Source organism: Poromitra crassiceps (assembly GCF_964638095.1).
Source record: "Poromitra crassiceps genome assembly, chromosome: 1".
Classification (NCBI taxonomy): Eukaryota; Metazoa; Chordata; class Actinopteri; order Beryciformes; family Melamphaidae; genus Poromitra; species Poromitra crassiceps.
In genome coordinates this window covers 9,198,709-9,211,226 of record NC_139623.1, presented here as the reverse complement: position 1 = coordinate 9,211,226, position 12,518 = coordinate 9,198,709, and the positions used below count along the sequence as shown (strand labels likewise).

At 44.1% G+C, this 12,518-nt stretch overlaps 1 protein-coding gene across 1 annotated transcript in view; it reads right to left on the bottom strand.

Moving 5' to 3' along the window:
* Positions 1-11,896, bottom strand: part of osbpl3b (oxysterol binding protein-like 3b) — a 71,964-nt gene extending 60,068 nt beyond the window's left edge. The window contains exon 1 of the mRNA XM_083637487.1: positions 11,713-11,896. The gene's annotated coding sequence lies outside the window, so the exon portion shown is untranslated. The remainder of the gene's footprint in view (positions 1-11,712) is intronic.
* Positions 11,897-12,518: the final 622 nt, after the last annotated feature.

Below are 12,518 nucleotides of genomic sequence, written 5' to 3'. Positions count from 1 at the left end.
TTTTACCCCACGAGAGCAAAGACTCAGCCGTGCTTTTACCCCACGAGAGTAAAGACTCAATAGTGTTTTTACCCCATGAGAGCAAAGACTCAGCAGTGTTTTTACCCCACGAGAGCAAAGACTCAGCAGTGTTTTTACCCCACGAGAGTAAAGACTCAATAGTGTTTTTACCCCATGAGAGCAAAGACTCAGGAGTGTTTTTACCCCACGAGAGCAAAGTCTCAGCAGTGTTTTTACCCCACGAGAGCAAAGACTCAGCAGTGTTTTTACCCCACGAGAGCAAAGACTCAGCCGTGCTTTTACCCCACGAGAGTAAAGACTCAATAGTGTTTTTACCCCACGAGAGCAAAGACTCAGCAGTGTTTTTACCCCAGGAGAGCAAAGACTCAATAGTGTTTTTACCCCACGAGAGCAAAGACTCAGCAGTGTTTTTACCCCACGAGAGCAAAGACTCAATAGTGTTTTTACCCCACGAGAGCAAAGTCTCAGCAGTGTTTTTACCCCACGAGAGCAAAGACTCAATAGTGTTTTTACCCCACGAGAGCAAAGACTCAGCAGTGTTTTTACCCCACGAGAGCAAAGACTCAGCAGTGTTTTTACCCCACGAGAGCAAAGACTCAGCAGTGTTTTTACCCCACGAGAACAAAGACTTAGCAGTATTTTTACCCCAGGAGAGCAAAGACTCAGCAGTGTTTTTACCCCAGGAGAGCAAAGACTCAGCAGTGTTTTTACCCCACGAGAGTAAAGACTCAATAGTGTTTTTACCCCACGAGAGCAAAGTCTCAGCAGTGTTTTTACCCCACGAGAGCAAAGACTCAATAGTGTTTTTACCCCACGAGAGCAAAGACTCAGCAGTGTTTTTACCCCACGAGAGCAAAGACTCAGCAGTGTTTTTACCCCACGAGAGCAAAGTCTCAGCAGTGTTTTTACCCCACGAGAGCAAAGACTCAGGAGTGTTTTTACCCCACGAGAGCAAAGTCTCAGCAGTGTTTTTACCCCACGAGAGCAAAGACTCAGCAGTGTTTTTACCCCACGAGAGCAAAGACTTAGCAGTGTTTTTACCCCAGGAGAGCAAAGATTCAGCAGTGTTTTTACCCCACGAGAGCAAAGACTCAGCAGTGTTTTTACCCCACGAGAGCAAAGATTCAGCAGTGTTTTTACCCCAGGAGAGCAAAGACTCAGCAGTGTTTTTACCCCAGGAGAGCAAAGACTCAGCAGTGTTTTTACCCCACGAGAGCAAAGACTTAGCAGTGTTTTTACCCCAGGAGAGCAAAGATTCAGCAGTGTTTTTACCCCACGAGAGAAAAGACTCAGCAGTGTTTTTACCCCAGGAGAGCAAAGATTCAGCAGTGTTTTTACCCCACGAGAGAAAAGTCTCAGCAGTGTTTTTACCCCACGAGAGCAAAGACTTAGCAGTGTTTTTACCCCAGGAGAGCAAAGATTCAGCAGTGTTTTTACCCCACGAGAGAAAAGACTCAGCAGTGTTTTTACCCCACGAGAGCAAAGACTCAGCAGTGTTTTTACCTCACGAGAGCAAAGACTCAGCAGTGTTTTTACCCCACGAGAGCAAAGACTCAGCAGTGTTTTTACCCCACGAGAGCAAAGTCTCAGCAGTGTTTTTACCCCACGAGAGCAAAGACTCAGCAGTGTTTTTACCCCACGAGAGCAAAGACTCAGCAGTGTTTTTACCCCACGAGAGCAAAGACTCAGCAGTATTTTTACCCCACGAGAGCAAAGACTCAGCAGTGTTTTTACCCCACGAGAGCAAAGTCATGCTGAGAGAAAAATAGACTGAGAGAGAAAGTGAGCAAGAGACAGATGTCTCCCTCTCCTCAAACATTGTACATGTCATGTAATTGATTGTCTACAACTGTCAGGCAATGCATCAGTCACTTTCACACCACATGGTATCCTGTTAATGAACCACATCCTCCACACACTCTCGCTCTCCTCCCACTCCCATGTCCTCCTTTTCTCTCTCTCTCTCTCTCTCTCTCTCTCTTCCTGCTCACAGTGCGACAGAGGTCTGGTCTTCTCCTTTGTTATGCTGTGACTGTGACGGAGCCTGACAGCCTGATAACTCAACACCAGCTTATTAGGAGACAGCTTAACTTGCCTTCCCTGACAAAGCAAGCGGGGACAAAACGCACCAATGCAGCAGCCACACTGCTGAACTTCACTGTGTGACAAGTGCACTTCAAAATGGGTCATGTGGAGCCACTTGCGTGACGGTCCGATTCAGCCATTGAAATTTAAATTACTGCGCTATAGGACTCAACGACAGCATTTGGCCCATTTCTATTATGAATTCACAGCTTCAGCATCAAGACGATGATCGTCTCTCATAACAACGGATACAAAATCCAGAGTAAAAAAAAGTATAAAAATATCTTGAAACAACATTCTGCACTGCCACAAGCAACCTCCAAGCCCTTCATGTGAAGATATATTTAGAAGTGGCATCGTCTTCCATTGTGGACAGAGATAAACAGTCTGACTGAGAAGAGCTCCCACATTGAGAGATTTACTTCATGCCCCAACTCTTGTCGGCCAAATCAGTCAAGCATTCCTAACACTCTAAACTGGAGTGTGGATGAGCCGACAGCAACATGTATCACTCTCTGTTGTATATCGTGGAGATAGGGTTTGTCTGAGCACAAACTAGCTGACTCATTTTCTAGCTTCCATAAAATATGAAATGACAAACAATTGCGGTGGAGATACTTTGAGATGTAAGCAGTTCAGAACACTCTTAGGTTTTCATCTCTGAAAAACGTTTTGAACGTTATTTTGTTTTCTTTTTTCCACTGAATGTCTTTTTTAGATTGTGGTGTGTGCGATCACACCTCCCCCACAGAAGTTGTCATGTTTTTCTACTGTATGTATGTAGTGTTCCTTTCCAGGCTACTGCAGTGGTTCAGTATTGTTAATCCCACCCAAAGATTTCATTTGAAAAGTATTTCTCTGCTTGACTTCACTAGCTGGCAGAACCATAATAAAAAATAAATTATTTATTGGGTTGACATTATGGCTAAGAATCAATCATAAAGATTGTCCTTTCAATCTTTTTAGAATTTGGAATGAAATGATGGAAGCTTTTATGATAAGCCTCCCTTTGCCCCTCCCTCATTGCCACTGAGGTGCCCTTGAGCAAAACCCTTAACCCCAACCGCTCCAGTACAGCTGTTCAATGGCCACCAGATCAGACTGTGGTTGTACTGGTCAGCTTCCAGGTGTGAATGTGTGTGTGGACAGGGCGTTCCTGAAAAAGAAAGCATTGCTCTCATGCAGGAATCTCCCCTGAATAAATAAAGGTTCAAATGGAGAAAAAAAACATACCAGCGTGTTTGGAATATACACATTCCTTAACTGTTGTGTGACTGACCTGGACTAAATGGCCCTGAACTGCTTACACTAAAATGTCTTTTGTGGTCCATAATAAGTGTATAAATTGGTTTTGCTCTGGTCTTGAATCAGGGTTTAGCCAAAAGTAAAAACTTGCTGAGAAATAGGATCCATACAAACTTTCTCAAAAACATTATCCAGCAGCTGCACTGTTATGTTATTTGAGACAAACTGGAGCAAGCAGGAATATAAATTGGCTCCATTTTTCCTCTGCAGACTAAAACAAATGTGTCCTCCCTAGACAGATTTGAACAGGTGACAATTTGGTTATGACAGACAATTGACCTATCACTAAGTCCCACCCCAAACGCAGACGAGCAAATCACAGCGCGTGTAGCTCCACAATACACTCAGACAACCTGAGCCGAGAGCTCCATAGAGAAGCATAGAGAAGCAGAAGAAATCGGGATTCTCCTCTGGTTTTATGGTGTTTCATACAGTTATAAGTAGAAAAAAATTGTCAAATGATGTGCATGGGGGTAAATGCAACATTACGAGGTATCCTGGGAGGCCTGGCAATGGATAATAAGAAACTAGTAACCGTAGATCCACTCTTGAGACTTGAAGTGCACCCCCCCCCCCACACACACACACACACACCCACCAAGTGAAATTTACTATGGCAATAAATACCACAGATTTACATTACTGTATTGCTAAAGTGGAGCCTCAACACACGTACCAGACACAAGACACAATGATGGGGACTAACATCACATATTAATACAATTGGCAAATTGAATTTACAAGAGTCTCAGCTTTCCAGTCACACTCAATTTCTGCAATTCCAATATTGTTTAGGGGTCCTATATGCAGAAAAATTCAGAATAGGCAAAAATAACACATTTATAATGCATGCAAAAAACTGCATGTTTTTTTTGGAAGAATAAAATGGATTAGCATAAAGTGGGCATGTCTGTAAAGGGAGACTTGTGTAGAACCCATTATTATTCAGATATCTTGAGGTGACAGGTCAAGGGACCCCTTTGAATATGGCCATGCCCGTTTCTCCCTGGCAAAAATTTTGTCTAAATTTGGAGCGGTATTTAGGCCCCTTCCTGACAAGCTAGCATGTCATGGTTGGTATCAATGGATGCCTTAGGTCTTCTAGTTTCATACGCTTTCAGTAGCTTCGCTCTAGCTTTACAAATGAGCCTGCTACAGCCTCTGAAAGACAATCAAATTAGCCACGGAATCATTTTGGCTGATACCCCAAGGCAGCTGATGCCCCAGGGCACTCAACCCTGCCCATATAGTTGCTAATCTGGGCTTGTCTGCTGTAGGCTATGCCTCTCCTGATCTGCTACACACATGCGTGCGTGCTGTTGTCTCGCTATGAAAAACATCGACACTATTAATTTAAATTTTCTTGATTATACAGAGGTAGGCCTACATAAAATAGATTGTGAGGTGCCACGCTTCAATTCGGCATATATATAATCCACGGAGAGGTTACTCAAGTAAATAAAATGGATGTCAGTCGCCTGTTATCCCCACTGGTTATCTTGCTGTCTTCCTTCTTTAAAAGTGCATGTTTGGTTAAAGATTCGCTAAAGCCGTTTCCATGCACTTATCGCATTTCTTTTTATTGATAGCTTTAAATGTTGTACATCGCCCTCCATGGCATAGTGAAGTACTTTATGATGGCAGATGGCTTCTAGACAATATCAGGCCTCAAAAGTTGTTTAGAGCCTCTTGGGATATAACTTTGACAGTGATGGCTGCCATTTATTCTAGTCTAGCCCATGTGTTTGTCTGAGTGAGCACGGGGGGTGGGGCTTAGCGATAGGTCAATTAGCGCTATCAGGGTAATGCCCCAAGTCCACCACCTACTGGCAGCACAAAAAAGCCATTTATCTGGAGAACCGTTAGACCGAATGACTTCAAACTCGGGGAGTGCGCTGCTGCGAACCCGACGGAGTGCACTGCCGAATTCCGTGCAATTCTGACATGCACAGTCATAGCGCCACCTACTGGCACCACAAAAAGTGGTTCATCTCGAGAACCATTTGTCTAAACGACTTCAAACTCGGGGATTGCGCTGCTGGGAATCCGATGGAGTGCAGGGCTGAATTTCATGCAATTCTGACACGTGCATAATCATAGCGCCACCTACTGGAAACACAAAAAAATGTTTATCTCGAGAACCGTTTGTACGATCAACTTTGACCTTGGTGGGTGCACTGTTGGGGACCCAAGAAAGTGCAGTGTCGAATTTTGTGTAATTCAACCAATCAGAACACAGCTTTCACATATGTTGAGAATGTTCGTCAGATTGACTTCAAACTTGGTGGGTGCACGGCTGGGTACCTGAGAAAGTGCAGTGTTGGATTTCATGCAATTCGACCAAAGTGGGGTGGGGGAGGATGGGGGGTGAAGAGTGGGAAATCATGATATGTGAATGGGGGAATGGGAGGGAGGGGAGCGGGCACTGCACTAGTCATTTCATTAATTATTTTTCTTCCTTATGTTGCTCTTTGCTCAGAAGCTGTTTTCATATTACTGTCCCTTCTCACGTGTTCATGTTTAGCTTTAAACATGACATTTACGAACAATCAACATTCAGTGTGCCAAAACTGGCTTTCCAAATGTGTTACTGAAGGCACTGAAAAGGTTAAAAAGAACTGGAATATACTTTGAAAAGACTCAAAGCCCTACATTATTTAAAAACATGAACTGTCATGTTTTAAAATGGATAAGTCTTTGAATAATTCAGTCCTAACCCAATATAGTAGCTATACGAGGGATCAGCCGAGCAGCATTTTGGTAAACAAACCGCGGCACTGGGTGGCAACGGCAATGGAACCCTATGGAGCGTGAGCTTTGGGAGGCTTGAGTGTCTGACTTCAGCCGGCTGACTCTGTTTACATTTTAAAAACTGGGACAGTTCAGACAACTTTACCACGACATGTATATATTATACATCAAACTCTTGAGCTACTTCTGCTCTCACTCAGAATGTCAAAATATAAGCGATGTGATGTATAGTTTTTGAGATATTAACGTTTGTTTGGCACAACTCATATTAATAACTGCCCCGGGGTTCTGCATTTCTGGGTGGCAAGTGACATCATGCTGATTTGTCCTATAGAAAACAAGGGAAATGACCACGCAGTATGGGGGAGTTTAGTAAAAACATGTATTTAATCCCCATGGAGAGCTCCATTGTTTCAGTTAAAAGTCTCTTTTAGCGACCACCTTGTTTAACACTTTGAGTGCCACGGCCCTTGGGCAAAAGGTTGCTTGCTGTGCCACATAGGCCGCAATGCATTTTAAAACAGTCATATAATTTCTTTAATAATTACTATGTAAACACTGAACACGCACAAATAACGATGAGACTCTCTTCTATCACCTGCAAAAAAAAGTTTATTGATCCCATTTTCCGTTCTTTAGTTATGAGCCGGAGAAGATAGCTTGATTGAACCAAAAACAGCCCTTTTTTTCTACGAGCTGAGATAATGAGCCTTTTGTGAAATTAAACATTTCAAGCACATCACTGACTCTGAAGCTAATTTTCTGATGTCTGGGTCTGTCTGGGTGAATGTATGCTGCTCTGCGTGCTCTGCGTGCCCCCCCCCCCCCCCCCTCAACTGCACACGCCTCCTCCTGGGTGTGTCTTATGTGTCTGGTGGCTCTCTGCTGAGTTTGCTGTGCACACACAGTGAAGGGTGCGCGACATCCAGCTTTTTGGTTCCGCGTGTGTTTGTCACGGGCTCCCATGCTTCCAGTTGAGAATAATAAGGCTGATTATGCGAATGTGCTGTCGCAGCGGACACGGAGGTGCTCAGTTGTGACAGCGGATGCAGCTGCTGCGGGCACAGCTGGCGTTTGGCTTCATGCATGTCGATGCATACGGACGGATGCGATGCGATTTCCTTTTTCCCCAGCGACTTCTTCTGTGTGTTTGGCTCCACTTTCTCTTATCAGGAGAGTGCTGTCGCCACCTAATGGGTTTGTAAAATAGGTTATAGACCTCCAATAGCTACAATATTGTAAGAGGCGATGTAAGAAGCTTAGATCGACACCCCCCCGTCAAAAAAACAATTTGGAGTTACTGACGCCATTTGGCGTCGCTGGCAGCCTACGGTAAATTTCTAATGACGCCATATGGCGTCGCTGGCACTCAATGTGTTAAAATGTCATGCTGATATTTTCTTGTCTTTTTTTAAACCTGGCAGTCCGTAAGGGACTTTGGACTTCTAGCCCCGCCCCCTTCAGCTTCTTTGCTGCCTGGACCAGGAAGATGAGACTGACATGGCAGCAATGGCTCATTACAGTGTGGAGGGCAGGGCAGCCAATGCCACTGATGAGTTAGACTGAGGTGAGTCACGCTAATGAAAAAACAGTCGGCTACGGATACATTTAATATAAATTAGTGTAAATCCTATTGAACACAAATGGAAATCGAATTGAGGTATTATTAATCCATACGTCATTTCATGATTACTACCATGATACAAACAATGAAGCACAGTTAAAATAGGTGATGCAGGTGATGTATTTTGCATCACTCAAATCCCATCTAAAATGTAAATCAGAACAAACTGCAGACCATTCACAACTGTATGATGAGCCGTGCTGCATGCCCCAAAGCTCATCTACTGTACCTGTTTACATGAAGCCAAATGAATGATGCATGTGCTGCCCACACACTGTCACCATGCCACAGCTGCCCTGCTGGACCACTTCCTATCCTTCACCTGCTGCTATCAAAAAGATTGTTTTTGGCTCTATAGCCTCCTTTTTCCTCTCGCTCTCTTTTTCGTGGCAGAATGTATAACTTACAGAGGGTCATTTAGGCCTGAATGTCTAAATTGCATGCTTAATTGAATGTCATATTATACTAAGTGTACATCCTCCATTGTCTCATTAGGTTGACTGTAATCATTTCAACACCATTGTTGATCACTAACTATGTATTGGACCGGCTCTCCGTGCAGTGTCCTGCAGTGTAAGCTACTGTACAGAAAAAGACTTTCACAGTAGGCTACACGGTCCTGCAGTGTAAGCTACTGTACAGAAAAAGACTTTCACAGTAGGCCACACGGTCCTGCAGTGTAAGCTACTGTACAGAAAAAGACTTTCACAGTAGGCTACACGGTCCTGCAGTGTAAGCTACTGTACAGAAAAATACTTTCACAGTAGGCTACACGCTGCACAGCATTGGTGCAGGTACTGTGTAGGTGACCTGGAAAACTGCAGTAACACACAGCCTGTAATGTAAAGGCTGTGCAGAACATGTGCGAAAGATGAGTACACTAACATGTCATGGTGCACATGATGCTGCACATGTATTCAAAGCGTTAGGCAGCTGCCAAGGGCAAACTGTGACCTCACGGACGGCAATGTCCCAGTGTTTTTTATTTTCGAGTCCATTGCAAAGGCAAAACTGTTTTTCTCTCCTGCCACAACATTCCACAAATTCCACATTGTACCCGACTGGGGTCATTGATTGATCTGGGAATTGGAACATTAGGAACGGAGAGGGTAAAACACGGCCCACCAACACAGCTGAGCTCAAACGTCACGACACACATTTCTCCCAAATGTCCTCAATAGCCCCGTTTGAGTGGCACACACGCTCCAACACACTGAGCTGAGCAGTACCTGAAAAGGCTCCGCTGTTGCACTGTTGACACAGCACCCAAAAGCAGCTGAGATATGTGTGTTAGCAGTAAAGGGTATAGTTAGTCTAGTCTACACATAAGCTACTGTAATCACTGTATTGAGCAAACCAGCTTTGGCTTAAACCTGTTTTGCTCATAAGGATCCCCAAACAGACAAACATTTGAATGGGAACACCCATCTATGAAACATTTAACCTGAGGCCCATATTTGAGAGACACTGCTGCTATTGATTTGGCACAGAACTGTAACTATCTAGATGTGGATTGAAGAGTAGTCAGAGCAAAACCTATTATACTGTAACATACATATGATCTCAAAGCGTTTCATTATGTAGCCTACATATTATGAAATACTAGTAACATACTAGTCAAATCAACCTGGTTCTCCTCTTTGCTGGGGACCATCTGGGACCTACAAGGACATGTTAGGTCCTCAGACCCCATTTTTGAGAACCTGAGTGGTTATCAGATTCTGGGCTTAAACCGAGATATGATCTGCAAATGTATCCTCCTCACACAACTTTCTGTAGGCTATCACTCACACACTACATCCACACAACAGAAGAGAAGCCAGGGTATCACTCACACACTACATCCACACAACAGAAGAGAAGCCAGGGTATCACTCACACACTACATCCACACAACAGAAGAGAGCCAGTCACTATCACTCACACACTACAACCACACAACAGAAGAGAAGCCAGGGTATCACTCACACACAGTGACACACTACATCCACACAACAGAAGAGAAGCCAGGCTATCACTCACACACTACATCCACACACCAGAAGAGAAGCCAGTCACTATCACTCACACACTACATCCACACAACAGAAGAGAAGCCAGGGTATCACTCACACACTACATCCACACAACAGAAGAGAAGCCAGTCACTATCACTCACACACTACATCCACACAACAGAAGAGAAGCCAGGGTATCACTCACACACTACATCCACACAACAGAAGAGAAGCCAGGGTATCACTCACACACTACATCCACACAACAGAAGAGAAGCCAGTCACTATCACTCACCACTCACACACTACATCCACACAACAGAAGAGAAGCCAGGCTATCACTCACACACTACATCCACACAACAGAAGAGAAGCCAGGGTATCACTCACACACTACATCCACACAACAGAAGAGAAGCCAGGGTATCACTCACACACTACGTCATCCACACAACAGAAGAGAAGCCAGTCACTATCACTCACACACTACATCCACACAACAGAAGAGAAGCCAGTCACTATCACTCACACACTACATCCACACAACAGAAGAGAAGCCAGGCTATCACTCACACACTACATCCACACAGCAGAAGAGAAGCCAGGCTATCACTCACACACTACATCCACACAGCAGAAGAGAAGCCAGGGTATCACTCACACACTACATCCACACAACAGAAGAGAAGCCAGTCACTATCACTCACACACTACATCCACACAACAGAAGAGAAGCCAGGGTATCACTCACACACTACATCCACACAGCAGAAGAGAAGCCAGGGTATCACTCACACACTACATCCACACAGCAGAAGAGAAGCCAGGGTATCACTCACACACTACATCCACACAACAGAAGAGAAGCCAGGGTATCACTCACACACTACATCCACACAGCAGAAGAGAAGCCAGGGTATCACTCACACACTACATCCACACAGCAGAAGAGAAGCCAGGGTATCACTCACACACTACATCCACACAGCAGAAGAGAAGCCAGGGTATCACTCACACACTACATCCACACAACAGAAGAGAAGCCAGGGTATCACTCACACACTACATCCACACAGCAGAAGAGAAGCCAGGGTATCACTCACACACTACATCCACACAACAGAAGAGAAGCCAGGGTATCACTCACACACTACATCCACACAACAGAAGAGAAGCCAGGGTATCACTCACACACTACATCCACACAGCAGAAGAGAAGCCAGAATATCACTCACACACTACATCCACACAACAGAAGAGAAGCCAGGGTATCACTCACACACTACATCCACACAACAGAAGAGAAGCCAGGGTATCACTCACACACTACATCCACACAACAGAAGAGAAGCCAGGGTATCACTCACACACTACATCCACACAACAGAAGAGAAGCCAGTCACTCATTCCTAGTAAAGATACAGTATTCATACATTTGGCTTCTGAGTAGTTAGTTAGTTCATTAGTGAAGGGATTGCATATCACTATTGTGTGGTTACAATGTATCCTCCACAACTTGTTGCTAGTATATACTACTAGTCAAAAGGACAGTCACCATGAAGATAAAGGGTCTACTGTTGTTCATTGTATCAATCACATGTTTGATCGAGACAAGGTGTTTGAGTTTCACACAGCGTGAGCCTTCTGCCCTTGAGGTGCAGTTTGCTGTCTGCTTGACCCACTTGAAGTTTTACAGGTAGCCTAGTGGGCCTGGGCTGCATGTCATGCAGTCACAAACATGTTACAGTACACTGTGTTCTGTTCACCCAGAAGGAATATGCACTAGATCTCACTACAAACTTTTAGCATATTAAAAAGACACAAGGCTACTTAATTAACTAATTACTAAGTAGGTTACTTACTGCTAGTTCATTCCCAAGTTAACAATATGCATCAAGTAGACTACTACTAATGAAATAACACGCTCACCTTGAGAGAGTTTCAGATGTGAATTCCAGGTGATGAGGGTGTTTTAGTCGCTGCTTGGTTAGAGTGCGGAGTCGGACCGACAGTAGTTCATCTAGCCCAGCAGATAAACAGTGAGAGAAGAATGAGATAATTGCCTGGACCAAAGCCTGCCTATACTCTGATATAGCCTACAGTAGTAGCTAGGCTACATGGCATGGACCATCTCTCACTCAACTGAAAAAAGCATCAGTTCAGTTCGTCAACCGCTTTATGAGGGCGGATAGTCACGCCTTGACTGACCACGATCGACTCCAATAAGAATGCAGAAGACGGCTCGGCGTCACTTAACAAGGCGGGATTTGACTGCATCTTTTCCGTGACGTGCTGTCGAGGTCCCCACGCAAATGGTTTAAAGGACAGAGTAGAAACATTCAAAACTAGAATCACACGCTCGCCCTGAGCCTGGAGCCACCTAGTGCTGCATTTAGGTCAGTGCCGCATCTCTGAAGGATGCTGAAAGCCCCCCCCCCGTGCAGGGGTCAGTCAGGAGCTCTCTTCTGGAAATATCCTAGTGTATAGCATATTTATTTATTTATTTATTTATTTATTTATTTATTTATTTATTTATTTATTTATTTATTTATTTATTTATTTATTTATTTATTTTCTTTTTATTCTATGTTAACTCACATTGGCATGAGTGGGATTATTTATTAGTTACACTTAGGTGATAATGGTCCAGTAGTGAACAAGATGTAGACAACAATATGACGATTGAATAAGAAATGAAGTGAGGACGAGTAATGTTGTGCCTAGAATATGATGAT